Genomic DNA, 19,140 nt, shown 5'->3' with positions numbered 1-19,140 from the left:
GGTAGTATAGACATTTTGATGATGTTAATTCTTCCAATCCATGAACATGGCATATGTTTCCATTTGTTTATGTCTTCCTTGGTTTTTTTTTCTTCAGTTTTGTAGAGTTTTCTGCATACAGGTGTTTTACCTCCTTTGTTAGGTTTATTCTTAGGGTTTTTTTTGTTTGTTTGTTTGTTTTTGCTACATCGATTGGAATTTTTTTCCTTGATTTCTACTTCTGCTGATTCATTGTTAGTATACAAAAATGCCTTTGATTTGTGGATATTGACTTTGTAACCCGCTGTTTTGCCACATTCATTTGTTAGTTCAAGTAGGTTTTTGGTAGAGTCTATAGTATTTTCCATGTACACTATCATGTCATTGCAAACAATGACAGTGTTGTTACCTCCTTTTCAATTTGAATGCCTTTTACTTCCTTTTCTAGCCCAATCGCTGCGGCTAAATCTCCCAATACTATATTAAATAGAAGTGGTGAAAGTTGACAACCTTGACTTGTTCTTGATCTTAGTGGAAAAGCTTTTAGTTTTTGCCCACTGAGTATGATGTTGGCTGTAGGTCTTTCATATATGGCCTTTATTATATTGAGGAATGTTCCCTCTATTCCCATTTTGCTGACTGCCTTTAACATACATGGGTGTTGTACCTTATCAAAAGCTTTTTCTGCGTGTTTTGATATGAGCATGTGTTCTTTGTCTTTGTTTTTGTGCATGTGGTGTATTACATTTACTGATTTGTGGATATTGAACCATCCTTGCATCCCTGGGATGAATCTCACTTGGCCGTGGTGTACGATCTTTTTGATGTATTGTTGGATGCGATTTGCCAATATTTTGTTGAGGACTTTAGTGTCTATATTCATCAGTGATATTGGCCTGAAGTTTTCTTTCTTTGTTGTGTCTCTATCTGGTTTTGGAATTAGGATGATGTTGGCTTCATAAAAAGAGTTTGCGAGCTTTCCCTCCTTTTGGATATTTTGGAATAGTCTGTGAAGAATAGGGGTTAGCTCTTCCTTAAATGCTTTGTAGATTCTCCTGTGAAACCATCTGATCCAGGGCCTTTGTGTGATGGGAGTTTTTTGATTACTTCCTCAATTTCATCTGCTGTTATTGGTCTGTTCAGGCTTTCTACTTCTTCATTGAGTTTTGGAAGATTATATTTTCCTAGAAATTTGTCCATTTCACCTAGGTTTTCAAATTTCCTGGCATACAGTTTTGCATGGTAATTTCTTACAATCCTTTCTATTTCTGTGGTATCAGTTGTAATTTCTCTGCTTTCATTCCTGATTGTGTTTATTTGTGTCCTCTCTCTTCTTTTCTTAATGAGCCTACTTAGAGGTTTATCTATTTTGTTTATCTTTTCAAAAAACCAACTCTTGGTTGCATTGATTCTTAGAATTGTGCTTTTAGTCTCTATGTCATTTAATTCTGCTCTGATCTTGGTTATTTCCCTCCTTCTACTTGCTCTGGGCTGTCTTTGCTGTTGTTCTTCGAGCTCTTGCAGGCATCCAGTTAGGTTGTTTCTTTGAAATGTTTCTATCTTCTTTAGGTAAGCCTGTATTGCTATGAACTTCCCTCTCAGGACTGCCTTCACCGTGTCCCATAAGTTTTGTGTTGTTGTGAGTTCATTTTCTTTTGTTTCCAGAAACTTTTTTATTTCTTCTCTATTTTCAATCTTGACCCATTCATTGTTTTGTAGCATACCATTAACTCTCCATCATTTTGGATGTTTGGGTTTTTTTTTTTTTCCCTTTGGGGTTGGTTGCTAATTTCAATCCCTTGTGGCCAGAGAAAATGCTTGGTATGATTTCAATTTTCTTGAACTTTTTGAGTCTCATTTTGTATCCTATCATGTGGTCTATCTTTGAAAATGTTCCATGTGCACTTGAAAAGAATGTGTATTTAGCTTCTTTTGGATGAAGGGCTTTATATATATATCAGTAAAGTCCATTTCATCTAGGGTGTTGTTTAGTGCAGCTATATCTTTGTTGATAGTTTGTTTGGAAGATCTGTCCATTTTTGACAGTGGGGTGTTCAAAGTCCTCTACTATAATTGTGTTGCTGTCAATATCTTTCTTGAAGTCCTCTAGGATTTTTCTTATATATTTGGGTGCTCCTATGTTGGGTGCATATATGTTTATGATGTTAATGTGTTCTTGGTGGATTCTTCCCTTGTGTATTAGGAAGTGACCTTCTGGGTCTGTCTTTATGGCCCTGTTTTTGAAATCTATTTTGTCTGATGTGAGAATTGCTACCCCGGCTTATTTTTCCTTGACCATATGCTTGGAAAATTTGTTTCGAGTCTTTCATTTTTATCCTGTGATGGTCTTTTGTCCTGAGGTGGGTCTCTTGTGGGCAGCATATGTGTGGGTCATGCTTTCTTATCCATTCAGCTATTCTGTCTTTTGATTGGAGCATTTACTCCATTTTCCTTTAAGGTTATTATTGAAAGGTACTTATTCATTGCCATTTGTGTACCTGCGTTCCTTTCCATCTCTCTCTTTCCCTTCTTTTCCATAAAGCAATGCTTTTAGTATTTCTTGTAGAGCTGGTTTGGTGGAGGCGATTCTGATGGAGGAGAATCAGGTATCTTGATTCTTTTAGACTTCTTTTGTCTCCGAGGCTCTTTATTTGGCCTTCTATCTTGATTGAGAGTCTTTCTGGGTAAAGCAGCCTTGGTTGTAGGCCTCTGGTTCTCATTACTTGAAATATTTCTTGCCATTCTCTTCTAGCTTGGAGTGTTTCCATTGAGAAGTCATTGTCTAACCTTATTGCAGCTCCGTTGTATGTTACTTCATTTTTCTCCTTTGCTGCCTTTAATTTTTTTTTAAGGATTGGAATCTTAAGTATTGGAATTTTGCCATTTTAATGGTGATGTGACTTGAAGTGGGCCTCTTTGAGTTCCTCTTGAATGGGACTCTCTGTGATTTCTGTATTCGCATAAGTTTTTCTCTCATCAAATAAGGAAAAAATTCCATTATTGCTCTTTCAAATAGGTTTTCTATCCCTTATTCTTCTTCTTCTCCTTCTGGTATTCCTATCGTTCGAATATTATTACGTTTCATATTGTCTTGCATTTCTCTTAATCCCTCTTCATTCTTTCTGAGCCTCTTTTCCCTTTCTTGCTCTTTCTGGGAGATTCTTTCTACTGTGTCCTCCAACTCGCTGATCCGATCTTCTGCCTCATTAATCCTGTTTTTCATTCCTTCTACTGTGTTCTTCAGTTCCGAAATTGTATTCTTTTTTCCTCTTGGCTTTTGCTGATAATTTATATTTCCTTTTTCATGTTGATATAGTTTGCAGAGAGCTCATTGTAGCTCCCCTCTAGTTTCTGGTAGCTCATTGTGAGCTCTTTGAATTTCCTGAAAACTAGTGCTTTGAATTCAATATCTGATAGCTGATTTGCCTCTCTTTCATCTGACATTATTTCTGAGACTTCCACCCTTTATTTCATTTGGGCATTGTTTCTTTGTCTCCCCATTGTTTGTGAGACTCTTCTTGTTAGCCTCAGCTTCTTCAATTGATCGTTCTGACTCTCTGAGTTGATGGTGTAAATTTCTGTGGTAGAATACCTGTGAGATTCAGTGGTGCAGTCTCCTGCAGATATCTTGATGTTCTCTGCTTCCACCTACTCCTTTCCTTGCGTGTATGTGATCATTGGGGCAGGGAGGCAAAATGGTTTATGGCCGCAGGAGAGTTCGTTATGATGTTTACAGTCACAGCCGGTAGAGAAGAGATAGAAGATGTTTAGGCTATATACAGTGTAAACAGTATATAGTGTTAACTGTAATCTTCAAGCCAATTTGCCACTTTTAAGAAAGGATAGACCAAAGATAAGTCTCTGGTTGGGAGGGAAGCCTTGTGAGTAGTATCTGGAAAGCAGTGAGGTTATGGGTGGTCAGATTTTGGGGTAAGGTGAGAGTAAAGAATAGTAAATAGACGTAGCATGTGAGCAAGTAGAGTTAATCACTACAGTAATAGAATGCAGGAACTGTAAAGTGGGCTAAGGCCTGAGAGATGTGTTGTGAAATATTTACAGTGGTATAGAAAACAACAAACAAACAAAGAAACAAACACAAAAAAAGGGCAAGAGAAGTGAGGAAAAAGCAATAAGTTTGGGGCGAAAGGAAGAAGGACTAAAACAGGAAAAAAGAAAGGAGAGGAAGAGAGTACTGAGAGATACAGCAACAATAAAATTAATATACATACGATTACTGAGAAAAAAGTTAAGAGAAAGTAAAAAAAAAAAAGTTAAAAAAAACCTCTCTTGTTGGTTTCAAACTGTCCAATCCGGTTTTTCTGGTTTTGGCAGGAATTCTCTGTGGGCTGGGTTGTAGGCCCAGGCGGACACCCACCCACCAGCCTGGCTACCAGGCTGGGGTGTGAGCACCGACCCACCCGGCATGCTGCCTGGGTCCCACGGGATCTGGTACTGGTCCTTCGCAGTTCTGTTCCTGGGTGAGAAGCAAGTCAAGCTGCCTTCACAGGAGAACACCTCAGTCCACTTTCCAATGAAAACTTCTCTAGAAAGCCTGTCTCTCAGCCCAGCCCAATCCCCAACCCGACTGGTTAGGACAATGCTCCTCTCAAATATCCTGGGCTGGCGGGCTGGTGGGCTGGCGACTACAGAGATTGAAACTGAACACGGCCCCCTGTCCTTGCCACCCTCCCTGCAAACCTAGGCAGACAGGTCTCTGCCACCCAGCCCGGCCTAGATGGGGAGGGACAGAGCCAGCTCTCTTCCAAGGACCCCACAGCCAGCCCAAGGCTCCACTGTGTGCCAGGCTCCTGATGACTCCTCCGTGACACTGGCCGCAGATGGAAGCCTCTACACCCCCTAACAAAGTGGCAGCAGAGGATCTGAGGCATTAGGGGCTGGCGCAGGGCAGCCGGCCCTGCCGCTGCCCCTTTTGTCTTTACTCACAGGTGCCAGACTCCTGATGAGTCCTCTGTGGCAGGCGCCCTGACGCTGGCCATAGATGGAAGCCTCTGGGCCCTGAAAACTGCGGAGGCAGCAGCTCTAAGGCTGCCAGGCACCAGCGGAGGGCTGCTGGTCCTGTTGCTGCTGCTCCCACCGCTGCTGCTTTTGACTTTACTCTGGGGTGCCTGGCTCCCAATGAGTCCTCTGTGGCAGACGCCCCTGTCCCTGGGCGCAGACAGAACCTCTGGGCCCCCACCGATGCGGCAGCAGCAGCTCTGAGGTCTTTACAGCTGGCTAAGGTCTGCTGCCAGCCAAGGGATGCCACCGGCCCGGCCACCTCCATCCTTACTCACGTCCCTGAGACCCCACCGGCCTGTAGCTGTCTGGTCTGTCACTATCTCTGGTCTCTTATTTTCATAAATGCTGGGGAATTATTGTTTGGGGAATTGATTGCACTGTTCCTCAGTACATCTGCCAGGATTTTCTCCCAGGGGTAGTGGGAGAACTGGAGTCGCTCCGTCCTACTCCACCGCCATTTTCTTCTCCCCTGATGTCTTTAAAAGGTAATAAACTAATGCAAATCTGTGCATAGTAAATGAGGGCTACCCTCCATGTAATGTATGCAGGGAAAAAATAAAAGCCTGTATATGTGGGGGTCAGGGCCCTCTCTCTCTGACTTAGAGAGAGGCCATGGCATCCCTTTTTCTCTACAGAATCCTTGTAGTCCGTGTGTATTTATTCATGAGCAGCCAAAACTTACACAGATCCTGCCAGCCAGGATCTGCCACAGGGTTCCTTCATATATTCTCCTGGTTTTGAATTCAATCACTTGGTTTTTGGTGTTTTGAGTTCCATGCCCTTGTTGTGGTTCTTATTTCTGATTCCTTATTGTTGGAGTTACAAGTTGGGGTACAGAGTTCCAGATCCTTGTTTTTGGGGCACTTAATTCCATCCCCTCATTGTGTTGTTTCAAGCCCCAATCCCTTGTTCTTGGAATTCTGAGTTCCATCCAATTGGGTTTTGGATTTTGAGTTCAATCTCCTTTTTCTCAGGTTTCCCAAATCCATGACCTCTTTTGAGGGGTTGAAGTTCTCTACACATGTTTTTGATATTTTGGAGAAACCTGTTTCCAGTATCCCAAGTTTCTTCCCCTTGGTCTTGGGTTTTTACATTACATGCCCTTGTTCTTGGGATTCTGATCCCCATCCCATTTTTGGAGGGTGTATTTCCACCCCCTTCTTCTTGGAAATGTAAGTTTTTTTCACTTGTAATTCTGGATTCGATTTGCTCCCCCTGGTTTTGAGGGTTTTCATTTAAATCCCCTCATTTTTTTGCATTCCCAGTTCCTTCCCCTTGCTCTTGGGTTTTCATGTTACAAACCATTATTCCTGGAAGACAATGCATTCCATCCCATTTTTTTGGGGGGGGGTGCGTGGATTTCAGTTCCATCACCTTGTTCTTGCAATTTTGGATTCCTTCAAATGTAAGTCTGGTTTCTAAATCCATCCTCTGGTTTTAGGGGTTTGGAGATCCACCCCCATGTTCTCATTGTTCTTGTATTCATCTCCTTGTAGCAGTTCCAAGTTTCATCAGCTCTTCCTGAAATTCTAAGTGCTTCCCCTTGATCTTGGGACTCCATATTCCTTCCCATTCTTCTGGAGATTTCAATTTCCATTCCCTTGTTCTTAGAGTTTTCATCACAGTGCTCTCCAGATTCCTAATTTCATCCCCTTCTTTTGGGTATTCAAGTTTAACTCATTGCCCTTGAAGTTCGAAATAACATCACATTGCTCTTGAGAAGCCACTTTTCACCCCCCTTTTCTGGTTTCCAAGTTCCAGCTTGTTTTTCTTGGGATTCCCCATTTTATCCCCTTCTTATTGGGGTTTTGAATTCAATCTCCTTGTTATCAAATGCTCCATACCCCTGTTTAGGATTCCAAACCCTTGTGTTCTTCTCCAGATCTGAGTTCCAATCTTTTTTCTTGGGATTCCAAGTTCCATCCCCGTGGTCTCTGTCTTCTGAGATCCTGCCAATTATATTTCAGATTCCGAATTCAATCTCATTTTTCTCAGGGTTCCCATTTCCCTATGCTTGTTGTTGAGGTTGGAGATTCATGCCACTGTAATTGGAGCTCTGATTTCCACCCTATTGTTCTTGGGCTCTGAGTTTAGCACCTATTTGTTGGCATTTCAAGTTTCATCTGCAAGTTGTTTGTACTCTGATTTTCTTACACTTTATTTGGGGTTCAGAATTGTATCCCCTTTTGGGGGTTATGTAGTTGCATCCTCTTGCTCTTTAGACTCTGAGTTCCTTTTCCTTCTTCTTGGGTTTTTTTATTTTTATCTCCTTGTTTTGGAGATGCCAAGTCCCATCCCCTTGCTCTCGGTTTTCCCAGTTCCTTCCTCTTTAGGGATTTTCAATTTCCATCCCATCGTTCTTGGGAATCTGACTTGCAGCCCTTGTTCTTGTGATACAAGTCAAATGACATTGCTCTTGGGATTGTGATTTCCATTCCCTCGTTCTCAGATTTCTGAGCTCCATCAACTTTTTGAGACAATGAGTTTTATCTCCTTGTTATCGAGGATTTAAATGCCTTCCTTTTATCCTGGAGTTCAGCATTTCAAAGCCGTGCACTGGAATTTTGGAATTGCATCCATTGTTTTCAGGGTTCTGAGTTCCATGACTTTGTATTAAAAAAATTGAGCATCATCCCATTGTTTAAATTTCCAATTTCATTCCTTTGTCCTCGTGTTCTGAAGTCAATCTTCTTGTTTTCCAGGTTGCTAGATCTGTACACTTGCCTTTGGATTTTCCAAACCCATATGCTTTTCATTGAAATTCTGGTTTTTATTTTCCTTATTTTTGAGGTTTCTGATAATATCACAAAATTCTTGAGATCTAGAGTTCCATACCCTTGTTTATGGGTTCTGAATACCATCTCCTGGTTCTGGGGCCTCTGATTTCTAGCCAATTGCGTTTCAGGTTCCAGGTTAATCTGCTTGTTCCTCGGGGTTCCCAAATTTAAAGCCCTTGTCCTTGGGGTTAAAGACCCACAAATTCCGCCCCCCTCCCCCAGCTTTTGACTTCCATCCTTTTGTTCTCAGGTTCCAAGATCCACCAACTTCTTGTTGAGGTTTCATTTTCCATTAATTGTTCTTGGGATTCTGACTTCCTTACACTTCATATTGGGTTTCAGATTTTTATCCTCTTGTTGGTGGCATTTCAAATTTTATCTTCTTGTTTTTGAGGTTCAGAGTTAAATTCACTAATTAGGGCAGTTTGTAATTCCATCCACTTAATCTTGGGATTCCATATTCCATTGGTTGTTCTGGTGGTCCTGAACTCCATCCCCTGGTGGTTGGGGTTTCAAGTTCCATCTCCTTGCTCTCTGAATTCCAATTTTCATCTGCTGGTTCTCAGTTTTCTGAGGTCTGTCTCCTTACTCTCGGGGTTCCAAATGTCTTCTCCTTGTTCTCGGGGGTTCTGAGTGTCATTCAATCATTCTACTGATACCAAGTTCAATGGCCTTTTTCTGACCATTACTATTTTCATCCCCTTGTTTTTCAGGATTGGAGTTCCACTTTCTTGTTCTCAGGGTTAAAGCTCCTTCCCACTGTTCTCAGTGTCCTGAATCTCATCATCTTATTTTTTGTTTAGGGTTCAGGTTCCATCACCTTGTTTTTAAGGTTCCCATGTTCACCACCATGTTGCTGAGGTTGGAGTTACACACCCTTGCTATGAAGGTTCTGATTTCCATCCTCTTTTTCTCAGGTTCCAAATTCCACACTCTTTTCCATGTGTTTTCATACTCCATCTGCTTTTTCTTGGGGTTCTGAGTTCCTTCGCCTATTTATCAGCATGCCGTGTTCTTTACCCTTGATATTAAGATTCTAAGACCCATTCCTGTCTTGTTGGGGTTTAGAATTCCATCCCCATGTTTCCAGTGTTCTGATTTTCATCTCCCTGTAGTAGGAATGGCAAAACCCTGTCCTTTAATGGGAATTCTGTGTTCTATACGTCTCTTCTTGGGATTCGAGTTCCATCCCCTTGTTCTTGGGGTTCTGAGTACCATTCAGTTCGGGGCGATTGGTAGTTTCATTCCCTTGTTCTTGGAATTCCGGCTTCCTTCACTAGTTCTCATGGTTTTGAATTCCATCCATTTTGAATTCCATCCATTTGAATCCCATCCATTTGTCCTCGGGTTTCTTATTTCCCCGTCATTGTGATTGGGGCTTGAAGTCCATCCCCTTCTTTTTGAGATCCCAAGGACTTTCCCCTCATTCTTGGCATTTCATGTCCCTTACCCTTTCCTGGGTTTTCAATCCCAATCCTCTTGTTTTGGGGGGTCCTGGGTTACATCATCTTGTTCTTGGGATTCTTATTTGTGTTCCCTTGTTTTAAGTGTCCAAGTGTTCCCTTTGTTTTGGGGTTTCCAAATAGCATCACATTGTTCTTGGGATTCCTTTTTCCAAGCTTTGTTCTCAACTTTCGCAGTCCCACCACCTTGTTCTTGGGATTCGGAGTTCCCTCCCAATGTTGTCAGTGTTTCACATTTCATCTCCGTGTTATCAATGATCTGAGTTCCTTCCCCATGTTTTGAATTCCAAATTCTTGCATACTTCTCAAGTTCTGAGTTCCATCCCTTTTTCCTTCGGATTTGGAGTTGCATCCTTCTGTTTTCTGGCATCTGAGATCCAGCCCATTGTGTTCCGGGGTCTGAATTTAATATCTGTATCCTCAGGGTTCCCACTTTCACACCCTAGTTGCTGAGGTTGGAGATCCATACTCTTAGTTTCACGGGTCTGATTTCCATCCTCCTGTTTTTAGTTTCCAGGTTCCACCCCTTTTTCATTAGGGGTTTGAGTGTCATTCAATAGTTTCTGGCATCCTGAATACTTTACCCCTAGACAGTGTGTTCCATAGTTAAAATATCTTTTGGCCAGGTTTTGCAGACCCATGTTATTGTTCTTGAGATTCTCAGCTCTTAGTCTTGTTCTTTTGGTTTTGTATTCCATTCTCCTGTTTTTGAGGTTTTAAGTTACACGCCCTTTTTCATTAGACTCGGAGTTTCTCCTTTGGGGGTTTTGGGGTTCCATCCCCTTGTTCTAGGAATTCCAAGTTCTTTTCTCTTGTTCTTCAGGTTCTGAGATTCATCACCTTGCTGTAGTTTTTACCCAGTTCCTTCTCTTTGTTTTAGTTTTTCAAGACCTATACTCTTCTATTTGGGAATTTGAGTTGCTGTCCTCTTTCATGGGATTTGAATAAAATGACATTTCTCTTAGAATCCTGAATTCCATCCCCTAGTTCTCAGGCTTCTGAGCTCCTTCGCCTTGTTCTTGGGACTCTGGGTTTCCTCCCCTTGTTTTGGGGTTTCAAATTCCTTACCCATGTTCTTGGGTTTTAGGTTCCATCCTTCTGTGCCTGGGATTCCATTATCCTTTTCATGTTCTCAGGGTTCTGAGTTCTTTCACTTTGAAGATTTTAATTTAACTCCCTTCTCCTGCAATTCCTGTTTCCGTCGTTTATTCTTCTGGCTTCTAATCCACTCCCTTGATTTTTGGTATTTTGAGTTTCATTCCCTTGTTCTCATCGTTGTTACTCCCATTCCCTTGTTCCTGGGAATGTCACTTCCTGCCTTTATTCTTGGGGTTTGAAAGAGTGACATTGCTTTTAGAATTCTGATTTCCATTCATTGGTTCTGATGTTTCTGAACTCCTTTGCCTTGTTCTTGGGACTCTGAGATTCATTCCCTTGTTGTTGTTATTCCTAGTTCCCGACCTGGTCTTCAAGGTTCTGAGTACCATACCCTTGTTTTACAGGTTCCAAGAATTCCATTCCCTTGTTTTTGTTCCAAATCCCAAACCCTTGCTTTTAGTATTCTAACACCGATCTCTAACTACTAGGGACTACGCATTCTTTTTTCTTTTAATAGGGCTTCTGATTTCTATGCCCTTGAGCTTGTCCAGTTGAGTGTCCTATTCCCTTTTTCTTGTAATTCTGAGTTTCATATAATTGAGGGGATTCATACTTTCTTCCCTTTGTTCTTGGGATTCCATTTTTCATCTTGTGGTTTCGAATTCTATGCACTTGTTCTCGGGGGTCTTATTTCTATCTCATTTTTGTTGGGGTTTCAGATTTCATCTCCTTCTTCTTGAGATCCTGCATACTTTCCCCTTGCACTTGGCATTCCGTGTACCTTCTCTTGTTATTTTCGTTTTGAATTCCATCCTCCAGTTACTGTATTTTTGCATCCCATACCCCTTTTTGTTGGATTCCAAAGTCTTTCTCCTTGTTCATAGGTCTTCTAGTTTCATCCTTTGTTGTTGCGATTCTGCGTTTCATTAGCCTATTCTTGGGGTTCTGAGATTTATCACCTTGGTTTTGTGTATTCCACTTTCTTCTCCATGTTTTTTCTCTACTCATGATCTATCAACTTTTCCGTGAGAATCTGAGTCCCTGCCCTTGTTCTTGGGGTTCCAGAAAAATGACACTATTTTGTAATTTCCACTTTCTCTTTCTGGTTCTCAGGTTCCAGAGTTTCACTGCCTTGTTTTTAGGACTCTGAGTTCCACCCCCTTCCTGTTGGGGCTTCGAATTCCTTCTTCTTTTTCTTTGGTTCACAGTCCTATCCCCCTATTATAGGGATTCCACATTCCTTCTCTTTTAATCGAGGCTCTGAGTTGTATACACTTGTTGAGGTGTTGTGAGTTCACCCCTCCTTTTTTTGGTATTCTGAGTTTCATTGTATTTGGGGGGTCTTGTAGTTCATCTCCTCATTCTTGGGATCCGAGTTCCTTCACTAGTTCTTGCGGTTTCGAATTCCATCCACTTGTTCCCAGAGTATTATTTCCATATTCTTGTAGTTGAGGGTCTCAAGTTCCATATCCTTCAACTTAAGACTCCAAGTGCTTTCTCTGACTTTTGTGGGAATCCTCGCTCTTTCCGCTTCTTTTGAGGTGTTCAAGTCACATTCCCTTATTCTCGGCTTCCAAGGTCCACCCCATTTTTACTGGTTCTTCAAGTTCCATCTCCTAGTTCTTGGGATTCTGAATTCCATTTACTTGTTCTCAGGGTCCTGAAATCCATGCCCTTGTGCTCGGTTGTCCCAGTTCCTTCCCCTTGGTTAGGGTGTTTTCCAGATCCTTGTCCTTGTTCTTGGGAATCCCATTTCCTTCCCTTGTTCTTGGGGTTCAAGTAAAATGACACTGGTCTTGGGATTCCAATTTCCATTCCCTGATTCTCAGGTTTCTGTGCACCATCGACTAGTTCTCGGTACTATGAGGTTCATTCCCTTGTTCTTGGCCTTTTGAACTACTCCCACTTCTTCTTCTTCAGATTGAGGGTTTCATTCCCCTGTACTTGGCATTTCAATTCCTTTTCTTGTTCTTGGGAAAGAAGAACAGGAACAAGCACTCAGGTTTGGAGTTCCATTCTTTTGTTTTCCGTCCTCTAAGTTCCATCCAGTTGTGTTTCAGATTCCGAGTTCAGTCACCTTCTTCTTAGGGTTACCATTCCCATCCGCTTGTTGTTGGTGTTGAAAGTCCATACCCTAGTTTTCAGGACTTGATTGGCACTCCCTTATTCTCAAGTTCCGAATTCCTCCACATTGTTTTTTAGGATTTTGAGTTCTATCTCCTAGTTTTTGGCATTGTGAGTTTGATCAACTTGATGTTTGGGTATGGATTTCCATCCCCTTGCTCTTGGGGTTCTGATTTTTTTTTTGGGGGGGGGGGGCGATTGTAGTTCCATCCCCTGATTCTTGGGATTTTATGTTGTTGTTTTTGTTCTTGGTTTTGTTAGTTGCCATCCCTTGTTCTTTGTATCCTGAGTTCCATCCCCATGATATTGGAGTTTTGAGTTCAACACACTCGTTCTCCACGTTCTGGGTTCCTTCACCTTCTTCTTGGTTTTCCAAGCACCATCTCTTTGTCCTCAGTTTTCTGAATGTCATCCCTCTGCTCTCGGTGTTCCCACTTCTACGTCCTTGTATTTGTGTTTTCAAGTTCATCGTTTTGTTCTTGGGAATCTGAGTTAAGCCCCTCTTTCTTGGAGCTTGGAATAAGATTACATTGATTTTCAGGTTTCTATTCCCATCCCCTTGTGCTCAGGTTTCTGAGTACCACCACCTTGTTCTTGGTTTTCCAGTTTCATCTCCTTGTTCTGGGGTTCTTCAATGACATTCCCTGTTCTTTGGGTTCTCAGATCCATCTCCCAGTTCTTGGAGTTCAAATTCCTTTCCTTCTTTTCAGTGTTGTGATTTCCATACCCTTGAGCTTGGGTTTTCGATTTCCATCTCTTGTTCTCTGGGTTGAGAGTTCTATCCTCTTTTTGTTGGGGTTTTGATTTCCATCCCCTTATTCTCTGTGTTTCTGAATTAGATTTCTTGTTCTTGGTATTCCAAGAACTCAGTTCCATCTCCTGGTTCTCGGGACTCTGAATTCCTTCCCTGTGTTCTTGAGACTCTGAATTTGTTCCCTTTGTTCTTGAGATATCAATTCCATCCCCTTCTTTGTGGGGTTCTGTGTATGGAAAGAGAGGGTGGCAGCTTGCACTCTTGTGTGTGCTCATGGTAGATACCTCGAGCCCTATTTCCTGCAAGTCCATTTTAGAGTGGCTCACGCGGGCGTCCAGATGCATTGTTTGAAGAAAGGTTAACCCCTGGCTTCCCAATATCCTCTGTAGCCCACTCACCTGTGTTTACAGTTATTTATTGGGGAATGTTTGCCCCCAGCTACCTTTATGTCCTCTCTAAGCTGGCTCACATTTGTGTCCAGAGACATTTTTAGGAGAAAGTTTAGCCCTGCTACTTGGATGTCCCCTCTGGGCAGATTAAGATGGTGTCCAGAGACATTGTTTGCAGAAATGTTAGCTGCAGCTACCAGAGATCCTCTGTGGGCTTGCTCACCCAGGTTTCCAGAAGCATTGTTTGGGAAAAGTTGACCCCCAGCTACCCAGATATCCGCTGTGGGCTGGATCACACGTGTCAACAGAGGCATTTTTTTTTTTTTTTTTTTTTTTTTGTGAAAGGATAAGCACCAGCTACCAGAATGTCATTTGTTTCTGGCTCACCTTGTTTTCCAGACCCAATATTTGGAAAAATGTTAGCTGCCGCTACCAAGATGTCCCCTTTGGGTGACTCATCTTGGTTTCCAGAGGTATTGTTTGGGAAATGATCAGCACCAGCTACCTGGATGTATCTCTCTGGGGTGGCTCACATTGGTTTACAGGGACGATGTCTGGGGAAAGGTTAGCTGTAGCTACTAAGATTTCCTCTGTGAGATAACTCACTCAAGTTTCTGGAGGCACTGTTTGAGGCACAATTAACCCTAGCTACCTAGATATTTTTTTTTTTTTGTGGCTGGCACATGTGTGTATCCATAGACACTTATATTTGCAGAAAGGTTAGCCCCAGGTACTTCAATGTCTTCTGCGGGCTGACTCAATCAGATTTCTAGGAGGATTGTGTAGGAAAACTTTAGCTCAACTACAAGGATATCCTCTGCGGGATGGCTCAACCAACATTACAGTCTCGTTGCTTGAGGATTGGTTATGCCTAGCTACAGGTGTGTAGCTTGTGGCTTAAATCACTCAAATTTTTAATGATATTATTTGGGGAAAGATCGACCTAATCCTCCAGGGTTTCATACAAACACCAGGTAGAATTAAGACCTGTGTAGGGTTTGCTCTGAGTTTGCCCAACAAACACATTCAGGTGGGCCACTTGGAAAGGGAATTCAATCTTCTTATTCTTGGGGTTCTTCTCACCATCCCCTTGTTATAGGGCTTTCAAATCTATCTCCTTGTTTTTTGGTACTCGACTTCCTTACTGTTGTGCTCAGGGTTCTGAGGTCCATCCCCTTATCCCTGAGATTCCAAGATTCTTTCCTTTGTTCTTGGTGCATCGAGTTCCATCCCATTGTATGAGGGTTTCAGAGTAGTGAAAGTTTGGCTGGTGATTCCTGTTCTTGACCTTGCACTTGGTATAACCCGTGGTCCTCAGTTAAAAAAAATTCTCTGGTGGATTGGTTCATACAGGTGAACAGAGGTATTGTCTGGAGAAGGGTTTGCCAAAGCTACTGGGACATTGTCTGCGGGTTGGCTCATCCTGGTCACCAGGGATATTGCTTGGGGAAGGTTAGTCTACTCTTCTATGGAACCCTACAGAAGCTTACAGGTTAAAGGAAGTGACCTGTATGTCTTACTCTGAACTCACTCAAAATAACCTGGCGAGGCATGCATTTGAAAACAGTGTTCCACTACCTTGTCTTTGTGGTTCTGAGTTCCACTCCACACCCTTGCTCTCAGGTTTGTGAGCTCCACCACTTGTTCTTGGTGTTCCAAGTTTATTTCCCATGGTTCTTGAGGTATTGAAGTCCATCCCCTCGTTATTAGGGTTCTGAGTTCTATCTGATTGTTTTCCTGGGTTCAAGTTTCATACCCTTGTCCTCAGGGTTCTGAGTTCCATCCACTTGCTGTTGAAGTTTCCAGTTCCAACATCTTATTCTTGAGGTTCTGAGTTCCATCCCCTTGTTCTTCGGGTTATGAGTAACATCCCCATATTCTTGGGATCCGGAGTTACATCGGCTTGTACTTGCAATCCAAGTACTATTTCCTTGTCAGGGAATCCCACCCCGTGATGTCCCCTGGGTTGCAGATGAAACGGCTCCTCGTGATCAGAATCTGTCTGGTCGAGATGGGTGTGGCAATTGCTTCATCCATGTGGAGAATGCCCCAAACTCTTCTCTGAAATGGCTTTTATGGAGACAGGAATGTGAAGGGTTATACACCACACCTGCATAGCACATCAATCAATGTGAACAGGCTACAGTGATAGAAAGCAAATATTATTATAGATAACAATTGAATAAACACAGACACCTGTCTGAGGTCAAAGTCTGTTAGACATGTTGATGCTAGATGGTGAAGAGGCATGGTTCTTGAGCTTAGGAGTTCACACACTTAGGGTTTGAAGCTAAGCATGTGGCTTATCTCAACAGGGCTATTCAAAGCAAAACAATCCTCAAAAGATGGTTTGTATCCTTCAGACCTGATTTCTAATGGGAACCCTCGGTACTAGAAGTAGATCACACTTGCCCCCTGCATTCCTGGCTTCCAGTCAAGTCTTATAGGGCTCTTTCAAGGCTTTGCTTGTGTTAGGCTATAGTCTCTGTTACTGCACAAAGTGATCACCAGTGTCTCCTCCTTGTTTTGTTGTTGTTGTTGTTATGGCAGACATAGTGCTAAGTGCGATGGAGCCAGCTACTTCCTTCTCATATAATGCTTCCAGGAGAGAAATTTGTATATGCATTTTAAGTGCAAAAGACTTACAATGGCCAGGAGACATCCCATAGACCCCATGACCACAACACACAAATTAAGTCCTTCAAACCAAGTTTTGGGTTTGAGCCATTGTATGTTATCGTGCAGAGTCTAAAAGACCTCCTATTCAGCAAACCGTTTAATGTCCTTGAGATGTTGATGTACCTCAAGTTGGAATTGATTGATTTGTCTCTTGAGAATAGCAGCAAAGTCTCCTAACAAGAGATGTTGGACCTGTTCCCATCAGAGCTGACTGGAGCACCACTTGGGGGATCATAACACACAGCCTAGAGAAGGCCAGATCACAGGTGAGTGTTGATGAGTGACAAGAGCTTCCTGAAGTTCCCACAGCCTTATTGCTGCAACTCAACAGCTGAGAGTGTGGAAAAGAGTTCCTGGTCGATACATGTTTGTTGGGCCATTTCTTAAGTTGTACTGGTGAGGAGCACATCAACAGCATGATCAGTCTGAACAGACTGAGCTGGAGCAGTGGCAGCCGCTGCAGAAGAGGCAGCTATAATGATAGCAAAAGCAGTACAAGTTATGAGCTTTTCTAGGAAGTGCTTTCCCTTTACTTGGGAGAGAGCAGGGATGAGGGCTGTTAGGCCTCCTGGATCCTCCCATTCACAGGTAATATTAACTCGTAATCGCATTTCTGTTTGTCTGCTAACTAAAAAAGAAACGTGGTGACATTCAGTTGAGTAACACCATTACGGGTAACACAGCTGGCATAGACACATCCATGGGAAGCATAGAAACTACATCATAGAATCCTTATCATAGGTCAGATGAGGCATCCCTGGGATGTCTAGGAAAAAATAAGGGTGAGAAGTATATACAGTAGCCCAGGAGTTACTAACATTCTCTAAAACATTATAACCAATTCCTGATCTTGCCTCTTCTGTGTACTGAAGGCATCCCAGGAGGCATTCTATGAAAGGGAGTCCTATTTTGCAATATTACTATGGCAATGGCTAGTGAGCTTTGAAGTGAGTCATACAACGGGCCTCAATTCCCCCACCTTACCACTCCATACTACTGTACATAGCATTAGGATTCTCAGGGACAGTGGCAGAACTTACAGTAGCATCCACCTTCCATTTGGCACCCCCGCTTTCAGCTATTAATGGGTTGTAAGGAATATCAATGAGTGAGGCCTCCTCAAGAGATTCATAGTTACTCCCACCACTTACCTGTGCTTCACTGAATTTCTTTACTTTGACATTTAGAACACTGAGAAAAAAATTGCATCTTGTCAACAGCCACCAAGGAACTTCACAATGCCCCTCACCATCTGGCTCATTTCACTTAGCATAAAGCTTTCTAGGTACATCCGTGCTGTTTCAAAGGGTAGGAGCTCATTCTTTCTCCCTGCTGTGTAGAATCCCATTGTGTCAATCTACCATTTTTTAATCCTTTTTTTTTTTTTTTTTTACCGATGGACACCAAGGTTGCTTCTAACCCTCGGCTATTATAAATTAAGCTGCTATGAACATTGGGTTGCACAGGTCCTTTTGGGTTGGTGTTTCAGTGCTCTTGGGATGTAATCTCAGCAGTGGAATTCCCAGGTTAGAAGGCAGTTCCATTTTTAGTAACTGAGGGTATTCCATAGCATTTAAAAGAGTGTCTGCAGCAGTGTGCATTCGCAACAATAGTGCACTAGGGTTCCCTTTTCTCCACATCCTCTCCAACACTTGTTTGTTGATTTGTTTTTGATGGCCATTCTGAGAGATGTGCGTGTGTATTTCATTGTGGTTTTAATTTCCATCTCCCAAAGCACAAATGGAGCTGAGTGTCTTTTTTTGTATGTCTCCAGGCCCTCTGTAGATATTGCATGGAAAACTGACTGCTTAACTGTTTTGCCCATTTTATTTTACTGGGGTTGCTTGCATTCCTACAGTGGAGTCGTGTGAGTTCTTATGAGGTCCCATTTATTTATTACTTCCTTTATGCTTCTTCCTACAGAAGACATGGTTTAAATACTGCTGTGACACATGCACCGGCCTGCAGTGCCTGCGGCATTATAAATGGAAAATCAAGACAAATTCACACAAGCTACCAAGTCATGTGAAAGAAAGGGGACAGTATAGCTACTTCCTCAAGGAGGGAGCTCCGCAGGATGGCCTGGCAACTCTCTCAAGAGAAGAGCACACTGAGCCTTGCCTAGACAAATTTTATTTTTTTTTGTGGGATTTATTTTGATTGTTTGTCTTTGTATTGGCTTTTTTTTGTGTGCACAGGAGTTCAAGTACAACTTATTAATTATTGCCAGGCAGTAAACAGTACATATCATACAAAGAACTATTAGAGTTTCTTCTACGTCAGGGTTTATCAGCTAAAAGGCTACAAAACTTTGGGAAAACAGACTGATTTTCTGCCCAAGCCTTATCATGTAGTTAAGAGCATTCTTAGCAAAGCAGGCTTCTCAGGATTTTACATATCCTTTCTCAGACTGAATCACCAGAAGATCCCTCTCTTTCCAACACTGGGCTGCAACACCCTCTGTCACTTTTTCAGGCTTAAGTCAAGCAGAAGAGGCAGATAGCCAAGGAATTCTCTGAGATATCTAGTAGACAGATTGAGAACTCAGGCTTTGTCAAAGCTGGGGGGCAAGGGTCCATCACCCCTTTCTACTGCAGCCCCTCCCCACATCCTTCCTTGAGGGCCTCCCAAGTGATTGTGTCTGGCTTAGGTTGCCCCCGCCCCTCTCTGAGGGGTCTTACTCACCACTGACTAACCAATCAAGCACTACGGGCAGGAGATGGATGAAGTGGAAGCAGCACTGCTGTCAGAGATAAGCTTTGTCTCCTTAGTGGCTCACTGTCTGAAGGTGGCTCACTCAGCCTTATCCATGGGGGGCCGGTTATAACTTCTGAAACCAGAAGAGCGGTTCCCAACAT

At 42.5% G+C, this 19,140-nt stretch overlaps 1 long non-coding RNA gene across 1 annotated transcript; it reads left to right on the top strand.

Moving 5' to 3' along the window:
* Positions 1–513: 513 nt before the first annotated feature.
* Positions 514–18,601, top strand: LOC118984687 (uncharacterized). Its single transcript, XR_005065969.1, has 3 exons — positions 514–525; positions 5,825–5,836; positions 18,490–18,601. It is a non-coding gene; the product is annotated as an uncharacterized LOC118984687 (long non-coding RNA).
* Positions 18,602–19,140: the final 539 nt, after the last annotated feature.

The sequence above is a fragment of the Sturnira hondurensis genome, unplaced genomic scaffold (genome assembly GCF_014824575.4).
Source record: "Sturnira hondurensis isolate 20B ecotype Veracruz unplaced genomic scaffold, ASM1482457v3 Scaffold0003787, whole genome shotgun sequence".
Lineage (NCBI taxonomy): Eukaryota > Metazoa > Chordata > Mammalia > Chiroptera > Phyllostomidae > Sturnira > Sturnira hondurensis.
The sequence above is the reverse complement of the archived record's forward strand: the minus strand, read 5'-3'. Positions and strand labels throughout refer to the sequence as shown.